This window comes from Cervus canadensis, chromosome 15, assembly GCF_019320065.1.
Source record: "Cervus canadensis isolate Bull #8, Minnesota chromosome 15, ASM1932006v1, whole genome shotgun sequence".
NCBI classification, from domain to species: Eukaryota; Metazoa; Chordata; class Mammalia; order Artiodactyla; family Cervidae; genus Cervus; species Cervus canadensis.
Genome location: NC_057400.1, coordinates 29,340,771 through 29,367,691, shown reverse-complemented (window position 1 = coordinate 29,367,691; position 26,921 = coordinate 29,340,771). Strand labels below are relative to the sequence as shown.

Genomic DNA, 26,921 nt, shown 5'->3' with positions numbered 1-26,921 from the left:
AGCATGCCAGGCCTCCCTGTCCATCACCAAACTCCCGGAGTTTACCCAAACTCATGTTCATTGAGTCAATGATGCCATCAAACCATCTCATACTCTGTCGTCCCCTTCTCCTCCTGCCCTCAATCTTTCCCAGCATCAGGGTCTTTTCCAATGAGTCAGCTCTTCGCATCAGGTGGCCAAAGTATTGGAGTTTCAGCTTCAACATCAGTCCTTTCAATGAACACCCAGGACTGATCTCCTTTAGATGGACTGGTTGGATCTTCTTGCAGTCCAAGGGACTCTCAAGAGTCTTCCTTAGAAAGTTGCTAAGGGATATGCTTCATTAAAGGAGGATGTACAATGAAAAAGAGGAAAAACATGGGTTGAGAAGAGGAGGAAAAGAAGCCTTAGGATAACAGCTGTGTAGTCAAAGAATGAAAGGATCTAGAAGAACAATTCCTAGGGAAAAGAACAAAATCAGAAAGAGATGGCCACAAACGTTTCATATAATGAAGAGTTGGAAAGAAATGGGAATATGATAAAGAAAAACAATGCAGGAAAAACAAAAATAGGCAATTAGAAATTTTAAGAAAACTGAAAAATGCCTAAGCAAGGATATACAACCAAAGACGACTACTTGGGACTATAATTAATCATTAATTCATATGAAACTGTATCTGGTACTATTTTAGCCATTGAGATTGTAACAGTGGGGGGAAAATAATAAACAAATAAAAATCAAGCAAAGTAGGTAATCTTTGTCTTTTTGAAGCTGTAGTCAAGAATGAGGAGACTGACAATAATTTTAAAAATTAAGTGAAATACAACATATGATTTGTATTAACAATAAAACACTACAGAGAAAAAAAACAACAGAAAGTAAAGCAAGAATCCCAGGTAGGAGAGTTGTTATTTCCGGTAAGATGGTCAGGAACAGTCCTACTGAGCAGCTGCCCCTTGTGTCAAGAATTTAAGGAAGGGCTGCTGCTGCTGCTGCTAAGTCGCCTCAGGCATGTCCGACTCTGTGCGACCCCATAGACGGCAGCCCACCAGGCTCCCCCGTCCCTGGGATTCTCTAGGCAAGAACACTGGAGTGGGTTGCCATTTCCTTCTCCAATGCATGAAAGTGAAAAGTGAAAGTGAAGTCGCTCAGTTGTGTCTGACTCTTAGTGACCCCATGGACTGCAGCCTACCAGGCTCCTCCGTCCATGGGATTTTCCAGGCAAGAGTACTGGAGTGGGTTGCCATTGCCTTCTCCGTAAGGAAGGGCGGGATCAATCAATGTGGTCCTGTGGGTGAAGGGATGTTCCAGGCTGTGGGAACAGAAAATGCTAAGGCACTTTTTGCATAACAACAGAAACACTTAACTGTGGTTATAAAATAGCATCATTTTTAGAAATGCAAAAATGAAAGAACTGAGAACAGAACCATGGAGAACATGGGTGCACTTATCCTCATCTGATAGAGGGGACAATCCCAAAGCAGCATGTATAGTTAATGGGACAAGAAATAATGGTATTTATTATCCACAGTACAACAATGAAGAATGACAGAGAAAAGGTGGAGGTGGGGTAGGGTAATTGAGTAAATTTATAATGTCCCCTTTATTTGTATGTATATATGTGTATGTGTGTTACTATATTATGTCTAAAAGTGATAAAAAAAATCTAAGGTGGAAGCAAATTACTTTGACCTGGATAAATGAAGACAACTATCAGAAGGAAAAATAGAATAAGATGTGAGGGTTCAGAGGGAAAAGCTGAACCAAAGAACTATTGATGTTAAACCATGTGTGTATATTAATTTAAGCATACACACCAGCACAGACACAGATACCCCCTTTGAAAATTTTCCATAGCTCTTAGGATAAATAACATGGCTACAAGAGAAGTGGGTAGCAGAAGATGTGATGGTTAGATAGCATCACCAACTTAACAGACAAGAATTTGAGCAAACTCCAGGAGACAGTGCAGGATAGAGAAGCCTGCAATTCTTGCTACAGTGCATGGTGTCATAAAGGGCTGGACATGACTCAGCAACTGAACAACAGGGTCCTGCCTGCTTTACAAGCCTCACTTCATGCCTTCTTCCCCTGCACTCTCACTCCGGCTATTCTGGCCCCCTTTCAGTTTCCTGAGCAAGCAAGCTCCTATGTTGTTCCTTCCATCTGAAATGTTTCTGGCTCAATATTCACCTCCAGGCTAACTTATTCATTAGGCGCAGTGGGCATAAGTGCCTCGGGTCAAAAATACTTTTAGGAGTCCATGAAAATGTTTTATTTTCTTTTAAAATAAGGAAAAAAAACAAACAAACAAACCCCGTTTTGGTCAAAGAAAATGTTTCAGTATATAACATTAACATGTTTGTATTCATACCAGTGTAATGACAAGATATGACTTATAATACTTTTAAGAAGGAAGGGACCCATGAAGGCAAAGATGTTTAGAGCCTACAGAAGTCACAATGTGGCCCCTGCCTATCCTATTCCCCATCTCTACCCGACCATGGGACTCCCACTCATCCCTCAGCCCCAAAGCCCCTTCTTTGGAGATTCTTTGCCTGATTTTCCCAGACTATATGAGTTCCCTATATAAGTTTCCACATTACCTTGTAATATGGAAACGAAGTAAACTATATAACTACCCATTTGATGGAATCAGGAACTATGCCTACCTCATTTACCACTATATCCCCAGCACAAAGCCTTATATGCAGTGATGTGAGACTGTGAAGGACCGAATTTTCTACTGCGGCTCTCTGAAGCCCTGGTTCAGGCTTCTGATCCTGAATTTACTACTTAATCTTTTACTGACTCAGTTTCCTTATTTAAAAATGGGGATAATGATGGACTTTTGAGTTAGAATGTGAATTAGAATAGTGCCTGACATACACTAAAGCCTATGTAAAATCTAGTTACCCTTTCTTCATGTGATCAGATGATTATTAGATTATTATTAGATATTAGATTATTAGATTATTACTACTCCTTTAATTACTATTATCATTACCATTATTATTCCATACATTGGGTGAGTTAACTAAATGTTTTGGTTTGCTAATTTCCTCCCTCTTACCATCTATTACCGGAGAAGGCAATGGCACCCCACTCCAGTACTCTTGCCTGGAAAATCCCATGAACGGAGGAGCCTGGTAGGCTGCAGTCCATGAGGTCGCTAAGAGTCGGACATGACTGAGTGACTTCACTTTCACTTTTCACTTTCATGCACTAGAGTAGGAAATAGCAACCCACTCCAGTGTTCTTGCCTGGAGAATCCCAGGGATGGGGGAGCCTGGTGGGCTTCTGTCTATGGGGTCACACAGAGTTAGACACGACTAAAGTGACTTAGCAGCAGAGACCATCTATTATGTAAATATATTTTAAAGGAGGGGAGTCATTTTAAGAACTTAAGTCACAAAGTTTTTAGAGACGTTAGAACAAACAGCCATAAGGATGAGAAGAAACTGAGGTTTTGGTAATTGACAATTCATAATTATCCATAAATTCAAAATTTCAGGGCTTTCAAAATATCCACACTAACCATTCACGAGTTTGAGTAAACTATGGGAGATAGTGAAGGACAGGGAAGCCTAGTGTGCTGCAGTTCATGGGGAAGCAATGAGTCAGACAAGACTTAACCACTGAACAACAAAACCAGTTCATAATTTCACATGATAAGATTGTGCAAGAAGAATGTTTTCAGTGAAGAATAGTAAATGAGAATTCTCTGAAACATAAATTTCCATGAAAATCTAATAAAAATGAGAGTAAACTTACTGAAAGTGAAAGCCGCTCAGTTGTGTCCGACTCTTTGAGACCCCATGGACTGTAGCCCATGAGGCTTCTCCGTCAATGGAATTTTCTAGGCCAGAATATTGGAGTGGGTAGTTGTTCCCTTCTCCAGGGTGTCTTCCCAACCCAGGGATCAAATCCAGGTCACCCACATTGCAGGCGAATTCTTTACCCTCTGAACCACGAGGGAAGCCCAAGAATACGGGAGTGGGTAGCCTATCCCTTCTCCAGAGGGTTTTCCCCACCTAGGAATCAAACCAGGGTCTCCTGTATTGCAGGCAGATTCTTACCAGCTGAGCTACCTAAATTTCTTTTTCTTTTTTTTTTAAAAACCTTACCTGTTTTCCCCCAATAGATGCTCTACACAGTTGAAAACAATTTTCAATAGTGATATTACTTTCTTGGGGTTACAATTCTTTACACATAATTCCTTCTGCACATAAATAAAAATACATACCCCAAAGCAGTAAAAATAAAATGAAGCAACAGTAAATGAAACAACTGTTAAGGGCTTCCATTTTGGTAAACATTTATCTTAACATTTAAGCTTCAGACTCCTGAGATGACCCTTGGGATAAAATGACAGACTCAGGCTTGATTTCTTCTGACAATTCAAACAGTACTCCACAAACTAAGGATCATTTTTTTTTTTTTTTTTGAGGATAAATGACTGGCTAGGAGCATTAATGTCCTCAGGCTTTGCTAGAGGCCTGTAATCTCACCTCATCATTATTCACAATCACCCAGAAAAGCCTCAAGCTAGAACTATGATTGTTACTTAGAACTAAACTTGCAAGTTCATTAAAAAAAAAAATCTTTCCTTCTTTCCTTCTTTCATGATTTCATTTTTCTGTTTAATTTACGTGTATCTTTAGACATGAACTTCAGCAAACATTAAAACCTACAGCCAACAGTCAATCTGTTTTGAGTGCTACTTTAGTCAGTAATTTATAAAATAATAAGCCAGCTTTCATTTGAAAAACCAAAATAAATTTTTATAAATGTAAAAATGAATTGAGGGATGCAATATTCCCTGAAAATAAGGTAATAAACTAGAGTCAAATCATGTCACAAATACCTTGATTTTTTTTTTTTTTTAACTTAGGATGCAATTGCTTGCCATCTATTTTGCCAAAACTTTCCGCTCCTGCTTTATTTCTGGGATTGATGGTTTGCAATCTTCTTTCTGTTCTTCCAATAACTCTGTCTGCTTCAGTTGTTAGAGAAATACAATTACTTACTGATTATAACACTTAAGAATCTCTTCTCTGAATAACAGCAAAAAAGAGTTAGGGCTCTGTGTCTTGGACTGCCTGGGTTAGAGTTAGATTCTTTACTTCTATAAAAGGTGATAATAATAATTTTTACCTCAAAGCACACTGTAAGGATTAAATGAAACAAATGATTCAAAGTATTGTAGATTACCTGCTAATCAGTAAGCACTGAACAATTGTTATTATTAATAATGATAACTTTTTAGAAGTTTTGATTACTTCTTAAATATCTTCTGAGAAAACTGGATGAAAAAACATTTGTGTGACTTTGGACAAGCCTGAGTTAAGCTCTCTGCTCTTCCGTTTTCTCATTCATAAGATGAAATATTTTGGCACTATTACCCTGATGGACTCCCTTAACTATAAAAACATGATTTTACTTAGCTATGATGAAGATTCAGACTTATTTTCCTTTTGTGTGTTTGATATGTATCGACAATCCTATTTCCAGCTGAGACTAACTCTGGTTTTGTATCATTATTCTTTGAATAGGAATCATAGCTAATGCTATTCTGTACTTTTCTAGTATTAGTAGTCATGAGATGTTTTCTGAATTTCTTATGATGAACTTTTATATTCAGTATTTATCCCCAAAGAAGACCCTAAGATTGTACTGCTTATTCCAAAATGATAGCTCAAAAACCAATCATATATTAATTACATATAACATAAAATTCTATCTAGTCCAAAGATGAAAAAAATGCTGTTACATTTCTGGAGAGGTAAATACAAATTTTTATTCAAAAGGCTTGCAAAATCTTTTAAATATATAATATAATTCACAATTTAGGGCAGTGCCTTCTGAAGACAAAAAATTTTATATCATGTCTAAAGAGATTTTATAGATTCTAATAAGGCATAACTTTAGTAAAAAAGGAAGCTAAAACTTTTTATTGAGATATAACTTTAGAAACAAAAATGCTATACAGATATCCTACATATACATATATTTAATCCATGAGATGAGCAACATAAGTATTTAGTATAATTAAATTCTCATGGAAACTATTTTAAAATCCCAAATGATGTAAAAATAATCTTAACTAATGCTGACATTTGGTTTAACACTAAATATCTTTCAGTGAAAGTCAGTGATTGTAGCAAGACAAACTATGTCAGATGCAAACTACAGGTTAGTTAAAAATAACTGTAAAGTCAGTGTGCATACTGAAATATTTAATGACAATGTCTGAATTTGCTTCAAAATAATATAGATGGTATAAACAAGATTATGAATTTTTAGTTACTGAAGCCAGACTGAAGTACATGGGGGTTTATTATACCTTTCTGCCAATTACTCTATGTTTGAAACAATCCATAATACACACTTAAAAAAAAAAAAGCCAATATTTAGGCAGACATCATAACGAGAACCCACAAGGAAGATGACAGATTTAACCTCATAAAAATGTTAACTTTATATGGCAAAAAGAAAGTACATAAAACAAAAACAAACAGCTTTACAACAAATGTTAAAGGCACTTCCCTAGGTGGGACTGAGACCAACAACCTAAAACAACCTTCTACACATCTAGACTGCCACCTCAAAACCTCATGGGATGAGCAAACCAAAAAATTACAACAGATATACACACAGAAAATGCAACCAGAATGTAACACCAAAGCTAGTTAACAAATCATAAGAGAAGAGAAATGGAAGAGAAGAGAAGAGAAATGGAAGGCAAAAGACCTCTAAAAACAAATAGAAAACAAGAAAATGTCAATAGGAATATACACAGATCACATGGAACACAGCCTTGCCTCACTCAATGAAACTATGAGCCATGCCACGTAGGGTCACCCAAAATGGATGGGTCATGGTGGAGAGTTACGACAAAATGTGGTCCACTGAAGAGGGAATGGTAAACCACTTCACTATTCTCGCTTTGAGAACCCCATGAATAGTATGAAAAGGCAAAAAGATATGACACTGAAAGATGAACTCCCCAAGTGCCCAATATGCTACTGGAGAAGAGTGGAGAAATAACTCCAGAAAGAATTAACAGATGGAGCCAAAGCAAAAACAAAGCCCAGGTGTAGATGCGACTGGTGATGGAAGTAAACTCCGATGTGGTAAAGAACAATATTGCATAGGAACCTGGAATGTTAGTACCTCAAGAACTATGGACAGATGTTCCTGACACTGTACAGGAGGCAGTGATCAAGACCATCCCTAAGAAAAAGAAGTACAAAAAGGCAAAATGGGTTTTTGTCTGAGGATGCCTTACAAAGAGCTGTGAATAGAAGAGAAGTGGAAGGCAAAGGAGAAAAGGAAAGGTATACCCATTTGAATGCAGAATTCCAAAGAATATGAAGGAGAAATAAGAAAGTCTTCCTAAGTGATCACTGCAAAGAAATAGAGGAAAACAATAGAATGGGAAAGACTAGAGATCGCTTCAAGAAAATTAGAGATACCAAGGGAACATTTCATGCAAAGATGGGCTCAATAAGGGACAGAAATGGTATGGATCAAAAAGAAGCAGAAGCTATTAAGAAAAGGTAGCAAGAATACATGGAAGAACTATACAAAAAAGATCTTAATGACCCAGATAATCACGATGGTGTGATCACTCACCTAGAGCCAGACATCCTGGAGTCAAGTGGGCCTTAGGAAGCATCACTATGAACAAAGGTAGTAAAGGTGATGGAATTCCAGCTGAGCTATTTCAAGTCCTAAAACACGATACTATTAAAGTGCTGCAATCAATATGCCAGTGAATCGGAAAACTCAGCAGTGGCCACAGGACTGGAAAAGGTCAGTTTTCATTCCAATCCCAAAGAAAGGCAATGCCAAAGCAAGTTCAAGCTACTGCACAACTGCACTCATCTTACATGCTACCAAAGTAATGCCTCAAATTCTCCAAGCCAGGCACCAATAGTACGTGAACCAAGAACTTCCAGATGTTCAAGCTGGATTTAGAAAAGGCAGGGGAACTAGAGATCAACTGCCAACATCCGTTGGATCATCGAAAAAGCAAGACAGTTCCAGAAAAACATCTACTTCTGCTTTATTGACTACACCAAAGCCTTTGACTGTGTGGATCACAACAAACTTTGGAAAATTCTTAAAGAGATGGGAATACCAGACTACCTTATTTGTCTCCTATGAAACTTGTATGCAGGTCAAAAAGCAAGTTAGAACCAGACATGGAACAACAGACTGGTTCCAAACAGGAAAAGGAGTATGTCAAGGCTGTATATTGTCACCCTGCTTATTTAACTTATATGCAGAATACATCATGAGAAACACTGGGCTGGAAGAAGCACAAGTTGGAATCAAGACTGCTGGGAGAAATATCAGTAACTTCAGACACACAGATGACACCACCCTCATGGTAGAAAGTGAATAACTGAGGAGCTTCTTGATGAAACTGAAAGAGGACAGTGGAAAAGCTGGCTTAAAACTCAACATTAAAAAAACTAAGATCATGGCATCTGGTCCCATCACTTCATGGCAAATAGATGGGGAAAAAATGGAAACTTTTTTTCCATTTTTCCATTAAAGTGAAAGACTTTATTTTCTTGGGCTCCAAAATCACTGCAGATGGTGATTGCAGCCATGAAATTAAAAGATGCTTGCTCCATGGAAGAAAAGCTATGACCAACCTAGACAGCATATTAAAAAGCAGAGACATTACTTTGCCAACAAAGGTTCCTCTAGTCAAAGCTTTGGTTTTTCCAATAGTCATGTATGGATGGGAGATTTGGACTGTAAAGGAAGCTGAGTGCCAAAGAATTGATACTTTTGAACTATGGTGTTGGAGAAGACTCTTGAAAGTCGCTTGGACTGCAAGGAGATCAAATCAGTCAATCCTAAGGGAAATCAGTCTTGAATATTCATTGGAAGGACTGATGCTGAAGCTGAAGATCCAATACTTTGGGCACTTGATGGAAATAACTGACTCACTGGAAAAGACCCTGATGCTGGGAAAGACTGAAGGCAGGAGGAGAAGGAGACAACAGAGGATGAGATGGTTGGATGGCATCACTGACTTGATGGACATGAGTTTGAGCATGCTCCGTGATTTGGTGGTGGACAGGGAAGCCTGGCGTGCTGCAGTCCATGGGGTTGCAAAGTGTCAGACACGACTGAGCAACTGAACTGAACTATTGATAATTACCTAAACATAAATGGGTTAAATGCTCTAATCAAAAGACATACTGGTTGAATAGATACAAAAACAAGACCTGTATATATGCTGTCTACAAGCGACCCACTTTAGATCTAGGGACACATACAGATCAAAAATGAGGGGATAGAAAAAGGTGTTTCATGTAAACAGACATCAAAAGAAAGCTGGAGTAGCAGCATTTTTATCTGACAAAATAGACTTTAAAATAAAGACTGTTATGAGAGACAAGGAAGGACACTACATAATGATGAAAGGATCAATCCAAGAAGAAGATATAGCAATTGCAAATATTATGCACCCAATGTAGAAGGACCTCAATATGTAAGCCAAATGCTAACAGCTATAAATGGGGAAATCAACAGTAACACAGTAACAGTGGGGACTTTAACACCTCACTCATACCAATGGATCATCCAGATAGAAAATAAAGAACACAAGCTTTAAATGTTACATTGGAAAAGATGGATCTAATGGATATTTATAGGATATTTCATCCCCAAACAGTAGATTTCACTTTTTTTTTAAGTGCACATGGAACATTCTTCAGGATTGATCATGCCTTGGGCCACTAATCAAGCCTTGGTAAACTTAAGAAAACTGAAATTGTATCAAGCATTTTTTCCAACCACAATGCTATAACATTAGACATTACCTACAGAAGAAAAAAAGAAAAACTGTAAAAACCCAAACACATGGAGCTTAAACAATACTCTTCTGAATAACCAAGAAGTCAGTGAAGAAATCAAAGAGGAAATAAAAAAAAATCTAGAGACAAATGACAATGAAAACACAACTCAAAACCTATGGGATGCAGCAAAAGCAGTGAAGTTTATAGCAACACAAGCCTACCTCAAGAAACAAGAAAAGCACTGACTAAACAATCTAACCTTACACCTAGAGCAACTAGAAGAAGAAGGAAAAAACACCCCAAAGTTAGTAGAAGGACAGAAATAAGAAAGATCGGAGCAGAAATAAACAAAATAGAAACAAAGAAAACAATAGCAAAGAGCAATGAAACTAAAAGTGGTGCTTTGAGAAGGTAAATGAAATTGATAAATCTTATGCCAGAGTTATCAAGAAAAAAAGGGAGAGGACTCACATCAGTAAAATTAGAAATGAAAAAGAAGTTACAACTGACACCACAGAAATACAAAGGATATAAGAGACTATTACCAGGAACTATATGCCAATAAAATTGACAACTTAGAAGAAATGGACCTACATAAATCAATCAATGTGATATACCCTATTAGCAAATTGAAGAATAAAAACCATATGATCATCTCAAGAGATGCAGAAAAAGCTTTCAGCAAAATTCAACCCCCATCTATGACAAAAACTCCAGAAAGGGGCATAGAGGGAATCTATCTCAACATAATAAATAAATAATAAACCTATGTCAACATAATAAAAACCACACACACACATATATATAAAACAAATCCACAATGAACATAATTGTCAACAGTGAAAATCTGAAAGCATTTTCTCTAAGGTCAGGAACAAGACAAGGATGCCTACTCTCACTACTTTTATTCAGCATAGTTTTGAAAGTCCTAGCCATGGCAAGTAGAGAAGAAAAATAAATACAAGGAAATCAAATTGGAAAAGAAGAAGTAAAACTGTCACTGTTTGCATATTACATGATACTATATATAGAAAATCCTAAAGATGCTACCAGAAAACTACTGGAGCTAATCAATGAATCTGATAAAGTTGCAGGATACAAAATTAATACACAAAAATCCCTTGCATTCCTGTACACTAACAATGAAGGAGCAGAAAGAGAAATTAAGGAAAAAATCACATTTACAATTGCATCAAAAAGAATAAAATACCTAGAAAGAAACCTACTTAAGACCTGTACTCTGAAAACTGTAAGCCATTGAGGAAACAATTCAAAGATGACACAAATGGGAGAGATATACCTTGTTCTTGGATTGGAAGAATCAATATTACCTAAATGACTATACTATCCAAGGTAATCTACACATTCAATGGGACCCCTGTCACTAATGGCATTTTTCACAGAACTACAACAATTTTACTATTTTGCATGAAAACACAAAAACACCCCAAATAGACAAAGCAATCCTGAGGAAGAAAAACAGAGCTGGAGGCATGAACTTCTCTGACTTTGGACTATACTACAAAGCTACAGTAATCAAGACAGTATGGTACTGGCACAAAAACAGAAGTATAGATCAATGAAACAGAACAGAAAGCCCAGAGATAAACTCACCCACCAACTGTCAAATAATCTATGACAAAGGCGGTAAGATTATATAGTGAAGAAAAGATAGTCTCTTCAAGAAGCGGTACTGGAAAAACTGGAAAAGCTAGCATGAAATTAGAATACTCCCTGATACCATACACAAAAATAAACTCAAAATGGATTAAAGACCTAACTGTAAGGCTGGATGTTATAAAGAACTCTCAGAGGAAAATACAGGCAGAACACTCTTTGACATAAATTGTAGCAAGATCTTTTCTGTCTCACCTCCTAAAATAATGAAAATGAAACCAAAAATAAAACAAATGGGATCTAATTAAACTTAAAAGCTTTTGCACAGTAAAGGAAAACACACAAAAAAGAAAAACCTAAAAAGACAAACCAACAACGAATTTATCTCCAAAACATACAAAGAGCTCATGCAGGTCAATTAAAAAATAAAAACAAAAAAAAACCCCTCAATCCAAAAATGGGCAGAAGACCTAAATAGATATTTCTCCAAAGAAGAAACACAGATGGCCAAAAAGAACATGAAAAGATGCTCAACATCAGCAATTAACAGAGAACTTCAAATCAAAACACAATGAGGTATATGACCTCACATTGGTCAGAATGGTCATCATCAAAAATCCTACAAACAAGCCATGCTGGAAAGGGTCTGGAGAAAAGAGAACCCTTCTTTACTGTTGGTGGGAATGTAAATTGGTGCAGCCACTATGGAGAACATATAGAGGTCCTTAAAAAACTATAGAGCTCCCATGTTGCTGTTGTTTAGCTTCTCAGTCATGTCAATTGTTTGTGACCCCTATTACCATATGATCCAGCAATTCCACTCCTGGGCATATATCTGGAGAAAACCATAATTCCAAACGATACATGCACCCCAATGTTCACTGCAGCACTACTTACAATAGCCAGGACATGGAAGCAACCTAAATGTCCATCAAGAGGTGAATGGATAAAGGAGACACGGTACATATATACAATGGAATATTACCCACAAAAAAGCACAAAATAATGCCATTTGCAGAAAGATGGATGGGCTCAGAGATCGTCATACTGAGTAAAATAAGTCAGACAGAAAAGGACAAATATCATATAACATTGTTTATATGTGGAATCTAAAAAAAATGATACAAATTAACTTATTTACAAAACAGAGTTACAGATGTAGAAAATAAATTTAAGGGGGAAAGAAAGGGGACGAGGGATACACTGGGAGACTTGGATTGACATATACACACTACTATATACAAAATACATAATCGACAAGGACATACTGTATAGTTCAAGAAATTCTACTCAATATTCTGTAATAACCTATACGGGAAAAGAATCTGAAAAAGAATGGATATAGGTATATGCATAACTGAATCACTCTGCTGGACACTTGGAACTAACACAACAGTGTAAATCAACTATATAAAATTAAATTAAAAAACTAAAATAGAGGCATTCTAGAACTTAACTGGTGGTACCAAGGATAAGACTCCATCTGCCAATGAGGGGACACTGCTCTGATCCCTGGTCTGAGAAAATCCCACGTGCTGCGGAGCAACAAAGCTCATATGCCACAACTACTGAGCCACACTCTAGAGCCTGTAAGGCTCAATGACTGAGCCCATGGGCCACAACTACTGAAGCCCACACACTCCCGGGCCCACAAGCAATAACTACTGATCATGCATGCAGCAGTAACTGAAGTCCGCATACCCTAGAGCTCACAAACTGTTAACTACTGAGTTCATGTGTTGCAAATACAGAAGCCTGCACCTAGAGCCTGTGTTCTGCAACAAGATAAGCCACTGGAATGAGAAGCCCATGCACCACAACAAGGAGTAGCCCTTGCTTGCCACAACTAAAGAAAGCCTGAGCACAGAATGAAGACCTAGTGCAACTAAAAATAAATTAAATGAATAAATAAATAATTAAAAAACAGAAGCATTCTAGCCAAAGAGCATTTATATCCTATTATTTCTAGCCATAATATGTATGTATACATGCATATAATAACATGTGTATATAATAGTATATATAAAAGACATACAACAATACATATATCAGTAAACTCAGAAAGGCAAACAACAAAATACAAAGAGCACTTATCTCAAGATGGTAGGATTATTATACATTTTCTGTTTTTCTTTTATTTTTTACAATGAACAGGTATTAATTTTATAATAGAAATATATTTTAGAAGTGTTTTTATGACAACTATTTGGAGATGTGTGGCATTTAAGACTATAGATGTCAGCTGCTTTTCAGATTTAATAAAAATTAAATTCATAGACAAGAAAACTGTAATTATGTGAAGAATTCATGGAGAGAAAACAATTCCTACCTTGTGGAGAGAAACTGATAAAAACATAACATGTGCTGTGAGACCCAGCAGCGTAATGGAGGCAGTAAATCTCTAGATGCTCTATGCCTTTACGAGTCCCTATAAAGGAGTACCTCTTCTCTCTGTAACAGAAATAACACAGACACACACATTTATTTAAAGGAGAGGCTGAAAGAAAATCATCCTTAAGTACACACTGTAGCTACATAGGCTGCCTGTTTGCAAGTAGGATCTCAAAGAGAAACAGTTGGATGTATCATTTATTGGTTGTACATCCTTGGGAAAGCTATTTATCCTCCCCATGCCTCAGTTTCCACACCTGTAAAAGGGGATAATAATAGTACCAAAGTAGAAAGGTTATTATAAAGATTAATATTCTTAAATACAACACCGTCAGGTACAATAATAATAGAAAATACCATTTGTGTGCTAGGTGTGTGCTTAGTCGTTCAGTCATGTTTGACTCTTTGCGACCCCATGGACTATAGCCTGCCAAACTCCTCTGTCCACGGGGATTCTCCAGGCAAGAATACTGGAGGGGTTGCCATGTCCTCCTCCAGGGGATCTTCCCAACGCAGGAATCGAACCCTGGTCTCCCACATTGCAGGCAGATTCTTTGCCAGCTGAGCTACCAGGGAAGCCCATATATCATTTACGTGGTTTTAAAGATAAATAAATGGGTAGGGTTGATTCACAGAACCTATTACTGTCAGTGATATTTTATTTCTGTTAGCATCTCAAGTAATTCTCATTTCAGAGTTATGAGTGGATATTATTACCACCTGGCCCTCAGATTTTCAAATCAGAAGCTTGATTTTATCAGAGCTTTCCAAACTTACAAGCAAACTCACAGGAACAGATAAGTTTAAAAAGGGAAATTTTTTGATTTTTCAAAATGATAGCCAATGGACTAGATAAAATATTATTTACTAATAGTTGATCTACTTAAGCACAGACCACTTAGAAATTACCTGGTTAGTGTAAAATTAAAGAAAATAGAATTGAAAACTCAAATTGAACCTTCTATGAAATCATAGCAGTGTGCCTTTCTACTTTGTTACCAATTTCTTCTTCCATTTGATATGAAACCTTGAGAAGGCACAGCATTACCAATGGAGCATTCTTGTCAAGAATATTTAATTTGAACCTAATAATTTTTTTAAAAAATGTCAGAAAAATTTAAATTAAGGGACATTCTGCAATTTGTCTAGACTTTTAAAAAAGATGTCAACAACATGACATAAAAAGATTGATATTTTTATTTTTTTTAAGATTAAAGGATGCTAAAGAGGGGGCCTTCTGGGACTGCGGCTGCCAGTGCCCCCATCCCTACTGCAATGCCACTTCCAACCCATGCCTCTGTGGGAGACGCTTTAACACCAGCATTCTCCCAGTCAGATATGAAACCTGTGTCCCCTGCATTGGAAGTGTAGTGTCTGAATCACTGGACCTCCAGGGAAATCCTGTTTAAAAAAATTTTTTTTTATATATGGCCTTTGTACAAAAGTCTTGAAAATCCATCTCTGAAATTGTTTTCAGAGACGTTTTTGAACTATATGAGAGAGCAGTTTCATTAATACATGATACCATCCTGATGGAGGCAACGAAGACAATGGTGACCTCCTTCAAAAGGTCCAGTGCAGGCACTGCTGCACCCAGTCTCCCAACCCTGCAGCAGGCCACGGCTGACCCATGTCTCCGTCAGAGTCTCCTGGACACACACGGGCAAGTCTGGGTCAGTCTCTTGTGGGGATACCAGAGACTGAGACAGAACTGTGTTTGAGGGTCTCCTGTGGAGGTATGGGTCAGCAGTGGCCTGCTGCAGGGGCAGGGGCTCTGGGTGCAGTAGACCTGGGTATGGATAGCCCTCTTGGAGGAGGTCACCATTAACCTCACCATAGAGCCGCAAGAACTTACACAGGACTAGGAAACAGACTCTTGGAGGTCATAAAAAAACCTTGTACACACCAGGACCCAGAAGAAAGGGGCAGTGACCCCACAAGACTGGAAATCTCTTCAAGAAAATTAGAGATACCAAAGGAATATTTCATGCAAAGATGGTCTCAATAAAGGACAGAAATGGTCCTTTATTAACAGAATGGTCTTTATTAACAAAAGCTGAAAGATATTAAGAAGAGGTGGCAAGAATACACAGGAGAACTATACAAAAAAGATCTTCGTGACGCAGATAACCATGATGGTGTGATCACTCACTTAAACCCAGACATCCTGGAATGCAAAGTCAAGTGGGCCTTAGGAAGCATCACTATGAACAAAGCTAGTGGAGGTGATGGAATTCTAGCTGAGCTATTTCAGATCCTAAAAGATGATGCTGTCAAAGTGCTGCACTCAATATGCCAGCAAATCTGGAAAACTCAGCAGTGGCCACAGGACTGGAAAAGGTCAGTTTTCATACCAATCCCTAAGAAAGGTAATGCCAAAGAATACTCAAACTTCTGCACAATTAGATTCATCTCACACGCTAGCAAAGTAATGCTCAAAATTCTCCAAGACAGGCTTCAACAGTACATGAACCATGAACTTCTAGATATTCAAGGTGGATTTAGAAAAGGCAGAGGAACCAGAGATCAATTTGCCAACATCTGCTGGATCATTGAAAAAGCAACAGAGTTCCAGAAAAACATCTACTTCTGCTTTATTGACTATGCCAAATCTTTGACTGTGTGGATCACAACAAACTCTGGAAAATTCAAGAGATGGGAATACCAGACCACTTGACCTGCCTCCGGAGAAATCTGTACACAGGTCAAGAAGCAACAGTTATAACCGGATATGAAACAACAGACTGGTTCCAAATCGGGGAAAGTAGTACGTGTATATTGTCACCCTACTTATTTAACTTATATGCAGAGAACATCATGCGAAATGTTGGGCTGGATGAAGCACAGGCTGGAATCAAGATGGCCGGGAGAAACATCAATAACCTGAGATATGCAGATGACACCACCCTTATATCAGAAAGTGAAGAAGAACTAAAGAGCCTCTTGAAGAAAGTAAAAGAGGAGAGTGGAAAGTCTTGCTTAAAACTCAACATTCAGAAAGCTAAGATCATGGCATCTAGTCCCATCACTTCATGGCAAATAGACGGGGAAACAATGGAAACAGTGAGAGACTTTAATTCTTTGGGCTCCAAAATCACTGCAGATGGTGACTGCAGCCATGAAATTATTAAATTATTAAAGTACCAGATTCTTCATAGTCCCAGTTTGTAACTTTAGTTTATTAAAAACAGTTGTTGGTTTTGTTGGACTTGAATTTCCACATTTTACTGTTTCCTAATTATCGAATACTATTTTAATTGGTATTAAACTTTTACAAGTGACCCTGATATCATAACTTGTCTCTAATTAAATAATAGTATACTTATATCAGCATTTTCATTCTCTCAAAAAATGCCTTTACAGCTCAGTTTTTTGTTTTTGCATTTTGTAGTTGGTATTTTCCATCATGAAAAAGTGTATACATTCCTGCTCATAATTGTTTATTATATTTGTTGTTATCTTTAGGTATTGGTAATGAAAGATGGGACCAAAATTATCCTTATTCCCCAATTATCTGATTCTTTACCTAAAGGAGCCCAATATAGAGATGAGACCAAGGCAGTATCAAATGGAGCAGATACTGCAAAGCAGCATTTATTTCAACTGCACTCACTTAATTTCTGAGAAATGAGACAGGAGTTGAGCTAAAACTTACTTTTGCTTTAGCCAGAAAGAAAGCAATTGTCAGTAAAATTAATGATATAGACATGAAGAAATGGATGTATTTTAAGAAAGCAAATGCATTTTCATAGCCTTTGTGGTCATTTGTGATATCATTTATTTCTAATTCTTATTCTGATTTCAGAGTTTTATTTTACAAGTTTATAAAATTGGCTTTTATAGTGACTAGGTACCGTTTTTCAATTTTTCTTTAGTTGGTGTTGTTTTACTTATAAGTATGAAAATGATTGTACTTTACTACTCATTTCACACACTAGCAAGAGTATCCTCAAAATCCTTCAAGCTAGGCTTCAGCAGTACATGAACAGAGAACTTCCAGATATACAGGTTAGATTTAGAAATGGTAGAGGAACCAGAGATCAAATTGCCAGCATTCATTGGATCATGGAGAAATCAAGAGAATTCCAGAAAAACATCTACTTCTACTTCACTGACTTTGCTAAAGCCTTTGACTGTGTGGTAGTGGTGGGTAGTAGTTCAGTCATGTCTGATTCTTAGCGACCCCATTGACTGTAGCCCTCCAGGCTCCTCTGTCCATGGGATTCTCGACAAGAATACTGGAGTGGGTTGCCATTCTCTTCTCCAGGGAGCCTTCCCAATCCAGGAATAGAACCAGCATCTTTTGCGTCTCCTGCATTGGCAGGCGGATTCTTGGCCACTAGCACCACCTGGGAAGCCTTGTGCTTAGTCACTCTGCGTCTGACTCTTTGCGACCCCATGGACTGCAGTCCACCAGGCTCCTCTGTCCATGGGGATTCTCCAAGCAAGAATATTGGAGAGGGTTGCTATGCCCTCCTCCAGGGGATCTTCCCAACCCAGGGTTGGGAAGAAATGTGGGTCTCCCACATTTCAGGTGGACTCTTTACTGACATGAGCCACCAGGGAAGCCTTGGATCACAACAAACTTTGGAAAATTCTTAAAGAGATGGGAGTACCAGGCCACTTTTCCTGTCTCCTGAAACACATGTATGCAGGTCAAGAAGCAGCATTTAGAACCAGATATGGAAAAACTGACTGGTTCAAAATTGGGCAAGGAATATGACAAGGTTGTATACTGTCACCTTGTTTAACTAACTTATATGCAGAGTACATCATGCAAAATGCCAGGCTGTATGAATCATAAGCTGGAATCAAGATTGTCAGGAAAAATATCAACAACCTCATATATGTAGATGTTACCACTCTAAGGGAACAAAGTGAAGAGGAACTAAAGAGCCTCTTGATGAGGGTGAAAGAGGAGAGTGAAAAAATTGGCTTGAAACTCAACATTCAAAAAATGAAGATAATGGCATCCAGTTCCATTGCTTCATGGCAAATAGAAGGGGAAAAGTAGAAACAGTGATAGATTTTACTTTCTGAGGTTCCCAAATCACCACGGATGGTGACTGCAGCCATGAAATTCAAAGATGCTTGCTTCTTGGAAGGAAAACTATGACAAATCTAGACTGTGTATTGAAAAGCAGAGACATCCCTTTGTTGCGAAAGGTCTGTAAAGTCAAAGATATGGTTTTTCCAGTAGTTGTGTACAGATGTGAGAATCAGGCTAGAAAGAAGTCTGGGCACTGAAGAATTTATGCTTTCGAATTGTGATGACTGGAGAAGACTGTTGAGAGTCCCGTGGACTGCAAGGAGATCAAACCAGTAAATCCTAAAGGAAATCAACCCTGAAGTTTCATTGGAAGGACTGATGCTGAAGCTCTAATACTCTAGCCCATCTGATGTAAAGAGCTGACTTTGATCAGAAAAGACTCTGAGGCTGGGAAGGACTAAAGGCTAAAGGAGAAGGGGGCAACAGGATGAGATGGTTAGATAGCATCACTGACTCAGTGAACATGAATCTGAGCAAACTGGGAGATTGTGGAAGACAAAGGAGCCTGGCTTGCTACAGTCTAAGGGGTTGCAAAGAGTGAGACACAACTTAGTGACTAAACAGCAGTAGCTGATTCATGTTGTTGTACAACAGAAACTAGCATAAAATTGTAAAGCAATTATCCTCCAATTAAAAATAAAAAAATTAAAATTTAAATTCTTAAATGTTATTGCATATGAATTGTTGGGTAAGTTTGTAGAAAACAGGTGTTACATCAGAAAAACATCTGCCATGCCTGCCAGCACAGCCTTCTTTCTGGTCCAACTCTAACATTTGTAAATGACTACTGAAAAAACCATAGCTTTGACTATACAAACTTTGTCACCAAAGTGATGTCTCTGCTTTTTAATATGCTGTCTGGATTTGTCATAGCTTTCCTTCCAAGGGGCAAGCGTCTTGAATTTCATGGCTGCAGTCACTGTCCACAGTGATTTGGGAGCCCAAGGGGAAAAAAATCTGTCACTGCTTCTACTTTTCCCTTTTTATTTGCCATAAAGTGATGCAACTGGATGCCATGATCTTCGTTTTTTGAATGCTGAGTTTCAAGACAGCTTTTTCACTCTCCTCTTTCACCCTCATCAAGAGGCTCTTTAGTTCCTCTTCACTTTCTTCCATTAGAGTGGTATCATCTGCATACCTGAGGTTGTTGACATTTCTCCCAGAAACCGTGATTCCAGCTTGTGATTGATGAACAACTGACTAGTTCAAAATTGGGAATGAGTACAACAAGGCTGTATGTTGTCACTTCTCTTATTTAATTTATATGCAGAGTACATCATCCAAAATGCCGGGCTGGATAAATCACAAACTGGAATCAGCTATGAGTATTCCATATATCCCCTTCCTCTTGAGCTCCCTCCCACCACCTCATCCCATTCCTCTAGGTCATCACAGAGCACTGAGCTGAGCTCTCTGAGCTCTGACATCAGCTTCCCACTAGCTTTCTATTTTACACATGGTAGTGTACATATGTTAGTTGCTAAGTTTCTACAGATCATTGTTAATGTTAATATCATCCTGTTTGGTTTTGAATTTACACATGGAGATGGCTTAAAAAATCAAGTAGTCCTATAAGACTCATTTTTTTAACCATTTTCCAATATCCAGAAGCAATAATTTTCAATTGATTTTAGGTATTTCTTTAGGCATTTATGAAGAAGAATATCTCTAAATAAATGACTATATTTCTACCTCTTGATTAATCTATTAATATCCCACAACTCACATTTAAGGAGGTAATAAAAGGGGGAGCATAGATAATATATAACTGGGGCTTGATGACTGTGGATTCCATAGAACTGACTATGCTGTTTTGTTCAGTAACCCCCAGTATCAATTTATTGAGAACCTTCTTTTTAATCCAGTTAGAGTCTCCAAAAAAGAATCTTTCAATCTTCTGCCTAGCGTTACTAGCATTTTACAAATAAAACAGTAAGGACTTGGGCTGTATATTGTCATCCTGCTTATTTAACTTATATGCATAGTACATCATGAGAAATGCTGGGCTGGATGAAGCACAAGCTGGAATCAAGATTGCCGGGAGAAATATCAATAACCTCAGACATGCAGATGACACCACCCTTATGGCAGAAAGTGAAGAACTAAAGAGCCTCTTGATGAAAGTGAAAGAGGAGAGTGAAAAAGTTGGCTTAAAGCTCAACATTCAGAAAACTAAGATCAGAGAGAACTTGGTGTCTGGCCCTCCACTGGGGGAAGAAGCACCAGAGATCATCTGTGGTTCCCATGATACAGTGGCTTTCGAGCCCAGACATCTGAAAAGACTCCGGAGCCCAAGTCCATGAGCAGCAAAAGCTCTGTGGAGCTGCAGAGGGTGGCGGCCCTCCCGGCCCAGGGTTGCAGCAACAGTGGCTTCCAGTGCTGTATAGTTGGAGAAGTCTTGAGACTACTGGAAGAATAAAACTGAAATCCAGAGGCAGGAGACTTAAGCCCCAAACCTGAGAACACCAGAAAACTCCTGACTACATGGAACTTTAAGTAATAAGAGACCGTTCAAAAGCCTCCATACCTACACTGAAACCAACCACCACGCGAGAGCCAATAAGTTTTAGAGCAAGACATACCACACAAATTCTCCAAGAACGCAGGAACATAGCCCTGAACATCAACATACAGGCTGCCCAAGGTCACACCTAACACATAGACCCATCTCAAAACTCATTACTGGGCACTCCATTGCACTCCAGAGAGAAGAAATCTAGTTCCATGCACCAGAACACTGACGCAAGCTTCCCTAACCAGGAAACCTTGACAAGCCAATCATCGAACCCCACCCACTGGGTAAAACCTCCACAATAAAAAAGAACCACAGACCTCCAGAATACAGAAAGCCCACTCCAGACACAGCAGTCTAAACAAGATAAAAAGGCAGAGAAATACCCAACAGGTAAAGGAACATGAAAAATGCCCACCAAGTCAAACAAAAGAGGAGGAGATAGGGAAGCTACCTGAAAAGGAATTTAGAATAATGATAATAAAAATGATCCAAATTCTTGAAAACAAAATGGAGTTACAGATAAATAGCCTGGAGACAAAGATTGAGAAGATGCAAGAAATGTTTAATAAAGACCTAGAAGAAATAAAAAAGAGTCAATTAAAATGAATAATGCAATGAAATGAGATCAAAAACACTTTGGAGGGAACCAAGAGTAGAATAACGGAGGCAGAAGATAGGATAAGTGAGGTAGAAGATAAAATGGTGGAAATAAATGAAGCAGAGAGGAAAAAAAAAAAAGAATCAAAAAGAAATGAGGACAACCTCAGGGACCTCTGGGACAATGTGAAACGCCCCAACATTCGAATCATAGGAGTCCCAGAAGAAGAACAAAAGAAAGGCCATGAGAAAATACTCGAGGAGATAATAGCTGAAAACTTCCCTAAAATGGGGAAGGAAATAGCCACCCAAGTCCAAGAAACCCAGAGAGTCCCAAACAGGATAAACCCAAGGCGAAACCCCAAGACACATATTAATCAAATTAACAAAGATCAAACACAAAGAACAAATATTAAAAGCAGCAAGGGAAAAACAACAAATAACACACAAAGGGATTCCCATAAGGATAACAGCTGATCTATCAATAGAAACCCTCCAGGCCAGAAGGGAATGGCAGGACATACTGAAAGTAATGAAAGAGAATAACCTACAACCTAGATTACTGTACCCAGCAAGGATCTCATTCAGATATGAAGGAGAATTCAAAAGCTTTACAGATAAGCAAAAGCTGAGAGAATTCAGCACCACCAAACCAGCTCTTCAACAAATGCTAAAGGATCTTCTCTAGACAGGAAATACAGAAAGGTTGTATAAACGTGAACCCAAAACAACAAAGTAAATGGCAACGGGACCACACCTATCAATAATTACCTTAAATGTAAATGGGTTGAATGCCCCAACCAAAAGACAAAGATTGGCTGAATGGATACAAAAACAAGACCCCTATATATGCTGTCTACAAGAGACCCATCTCAAAACAAGAGACACATACAGACTAAAAGTGAAGGGCTGGAAAAAAATATTTCACGCAAACGGAGACCAAAAAAAAGCAGGAGTCGCAATACTCATATCAGATAAAATAGACTTTCAAACAAAGGATGTGAAAAGAGACAAAGAAGGACACTGCATAATGATCAAATGATCAATCCAAGAAGAAGATATAACAATTATAAATATATATGCACCCAACATAGGAGCACTGCAATATGTACAGCAAACGCTAACGAGTATGAAAGAGGAAATTAATAGTAACACAGTAATAGTGGGAGACTTTAATACCCCACTCACAACTATGGATAGATCAACTAAACAGAAAATTAACAAGGAAACACAAACCTTAAATGACACAATGGACCAGCTAGACCTAATTGATATCTATAGGACATTTTACCCCAAAACAATCAACTTCACCTTTTTCTCAAGTGCACACGGAACCTTCTCCAGAATAGATCACATCCTGGGCCATAAATCTGGTCTTGGAAAATTCAAACAATTGAAATCATTCCAGTCATCTTTTCTGACCACAGTGCAGTAAGATTAGATCTCAATTACAGGAAAAAAATGTTAAAAATTCAAACACATGGAGGCTAAATAACACGCTTCTGAATAACCAACAAATCATAGAAGAAATCAAAAAAGAAATCAAAATATGCATAGAAATGAATGAAAATGAAAACACAACAACCCAAAACCTATGGGACACTGTAAAAGCAATGTTACGGGGAAGGTTCATAGCATTACAGACTTACCTCAAGAAACAAGAAAAAAGTCAAATAAATAACCTAACTCTACACCTAAAGCAACTAGAGAAGGAAGAAATGAAGAACCCCAGGGTTAGCAGAGGGAAAGAAATCTTAAAAATTAAGGGCAGAAATAAATGCAATAGAAACTAAAGAGACCATAGCAAAAATCAACAAAGCTAAAAGCTGGTTTTTTGAAAAAATAAACAAAATTGACAAACCATTAGCAAGACTCATTAAGAAACAAAGAGAGAAAAACCAAATTAACAAAATTAGAAATGAAAATGGAGAGATCACAACAGACAACACTGAAATACAAAGGATCATAAGAGACTACTACCAGCAGCTCTATGCCAATAAAATGGACAACTTGGATGAAATGGACAAATTCTTAGAAAAGTATAACTTTCCAAAACTGAACCAGGAAGAAATAGAAGATCTTAACAGACCCATCACAAGCAAGGAAATCGAAACTGTAATCAAAATTCTTCCAGCAAACAAAAGCCCAGGACCAGATGGCTTCACAGCTGAATTCTACCAAAAATTTAGAGAAGAGCTAACACCTATCTTACTCAAACTCTTCCAGAAAATTGCAGATGAAGGTAAACTTCCAAACTCATTCTATGAGGCCACCATCACCCTAATTCCAAAACCAGACAAAGATGCCACAAAAAAAGAAAACTACAGGCCAATATCACTGATGAACATAGATGCAAAATCCTTAACAAAATTCTAGCAAACAGAATCCAACAACATATTAAAAAAATCATACACCATGACCAAGTGGGCTTTATCCCAGGAATGCAAGGATTCTTTAATATCCGCAAATCAATCAATGTAATACACCACATTAACAAATTGAAAGATAAAAATCATATGATTATCTCAATAGATGCAGAGAAAGCCTTTGACAAAATTCAACACTCATTTATGATTAAAACTCTCCAAAAAGCAGGAATAGAAGAAACATACCTCAACATAATAAAAGCTATATATGACAAACCCACAGCAAGCATCACCCTCAATGGTGAAAAATGGAAAGCATTTCCCCTGAAATCAGGAACAAGACAAGGGTGCCCACTCTCACCACTACTATTCAACATAGTGTTGGAAGTTTTGGCCACAGCAATCAGAGCAGAAAAAAGAAGTAAAAGGAATCCAGATAGGAAAAGAAGAAGTGAAACTCTTGCTGTTTTGCAGATGACATGATCCTCTATATAGAAAACCCTAAAGACTCTACCAGAAAATTACTAGAACTAATCAATGAATATAGTAAAGTTGCAGGATATAAAATTAACACACAGAAATCCCTTGCATTCCTATATACTAACAATGAAAAACAGAAAGAGAAATTAAGGAAACAATACCATTCACCATTGCAACAAAAAGCATAAAATACTTAGGAGTTTATCTACCTAAAGAAACAAAAGACCTATACATAGAAAAATATAAAACACTGATGAAAGAAATCAAAGAGACAACACAGATGGAGAAACATACGTGTTCATGGATTGGAAGAATCAAATATTGGTCAAAATGCGCTATTCTAAACCCAAACAGTCTATAGATTCAATGCAATCCCTATCGAGCTACCAAACGGAATTTTTACAGAACTAGACCAAAGAATTTCACCAATTTGTTATGGAAATACAAAAAAGACCTCGGAATAGCCCAAAGTAATCTGAGAAAGAAGAATGGAACTGGAGGAATCAACCTGCCTGACTTCAGACTCTATCTAGCAAAGCCACAGTCATCAAAGACAGTGTGGTACGGCACAAAGACAGAAATATAGACCAACAATGGAACAGAAGAAAGCCCAGAGATAAATCCACGAACCTATGGACACCTTATCTTTGAACAAAGGAGGCAAGGATAATACAATGGAAAAGACAACCTCTTTAACAAGTGGTGGCTGGAAAAACTGGTCAACCACTTGCAAAAGAATGAAACTAGAACACTTTCTAACACCATACACAAAAATAAACTCAAAATGGATTAAAGATCTAAATGTCAGACCAGAAACTATCAAACTCTAGAGGAGAACATAGGCAAAACACTCTCCGACATAAATCACAGCAAGATCCTCTATGACCCACCTCCCAGAATATTGGAAATAAAAGCAAAACTAAACAAATGGGACCTAATGAAACTTAAAAGCTTTTGCACTACAAAGGAAACTATAAGTAAGGTGAAAAGACAGCCCTCAGATTGGGAGAAATAATAGCAAATGAAGAAACAGACAAAGGATTAATCTCAAAAATATACAAGCAACTCCTGCAGCTCAATTCCAGAAAAATAAATGACCCAATCAAAAAATGGGCCCAAGAACTAAACAGACATTTCTCCAAAGAAGACATAAAGATGGCTAACAAACACATGAAAAGATGCTCAACATCACTCATTATCAGAGAAATGCAAATCAAACCCACAATGAGGTACCATTACACGCCAGTCAGGATGGCTGCTATCCAAAAGTCTACAAGCAATAAATGCTGGAGAGGGTGTGGAGAAAAGGGAACCTTCTTACACTGTTGGTGGGAATGCAAACTAGTACAGCCACTATGGAGAACAGTGTGGAGATTCCTTAAAAAACTGGAAATAGAACTGCCATATGACCAAGCAATCCCACTTCTGGGCATACACACTGAGGAAACCAGATCTGAAAGAGACACGTGCACCCCAATGTTCATCGCAGCACTGTTTATAATAGCCAGGACATGGAAGCAACCTACATGCCCATCAGCAGACGAATGGATAAGGAAGCTGTGGTACATATACACCATGGAATATTACTCAGCCATTAAAAAGAATTCATTTGAATCAGTTCTATGAGATGGATGAAACTGGAGCCCATTATACAGAGTGAAGTAAGCCAGAAAGAATAAGAACATTACAGCATACTAACACATATATATGGAATTTAGAAGATGGTAAGCGATAACCCTATATTCAAAACAGAAAAAGAGACACAGATGTATAGAACAGACTTTTGGGCTCTGTGGGAGAAGGTGAGGGTGGGATGTTTCAAAAGAACAGCATGTATACTATCTATGGTGAAACAGATCACCAGCCCAGGTGGGATGCATGAGACAAGTGCTCGGGCCTGGTGCACTGGGAAGACCCAGAGGAATCGGGTGGAGAGGGAGGTGGGAGGGGGGATCGGGATGGGGAATACGTGTAAATCTATGGCTGATTCATATCAATGTATGACAAAACCCACTGAAATGTTGTGAAGTAATTAGCCTCCAACTAATAAAAAAATTAAAAAAAAAAAAAGAAAGGGGATGGATTAAGGTATAAGCATGCA

The 26,921-nt window shown here is 37.9% G+C and overlaps 1 protein-coding gene across 7 annotated transcripts in view; it reads right to left on the bottom strand.

Moving 5' to 3' along the window:
- The window catches only part of MBD5 (methyl-CpG binding domain protein 5), a 195,255-nt gene that overhangs the window by 134,496 nt on the left and 33,838 nt on the right, over nt 1-26,921 (bottom strand). For all 7 annotated transcript variants that reach the window (XM_043488160.1, XM_043488157.1, XM_043488159.1 and 4 more), the window contains exon 2: nt 13,751-13,872. The gene's annotated coding sequence lies outside the window, so the exon portion shown is untranslated. The remainder of the gene's footprint in view (nt 1-13,750; nt 13,873-26,921) is intronic.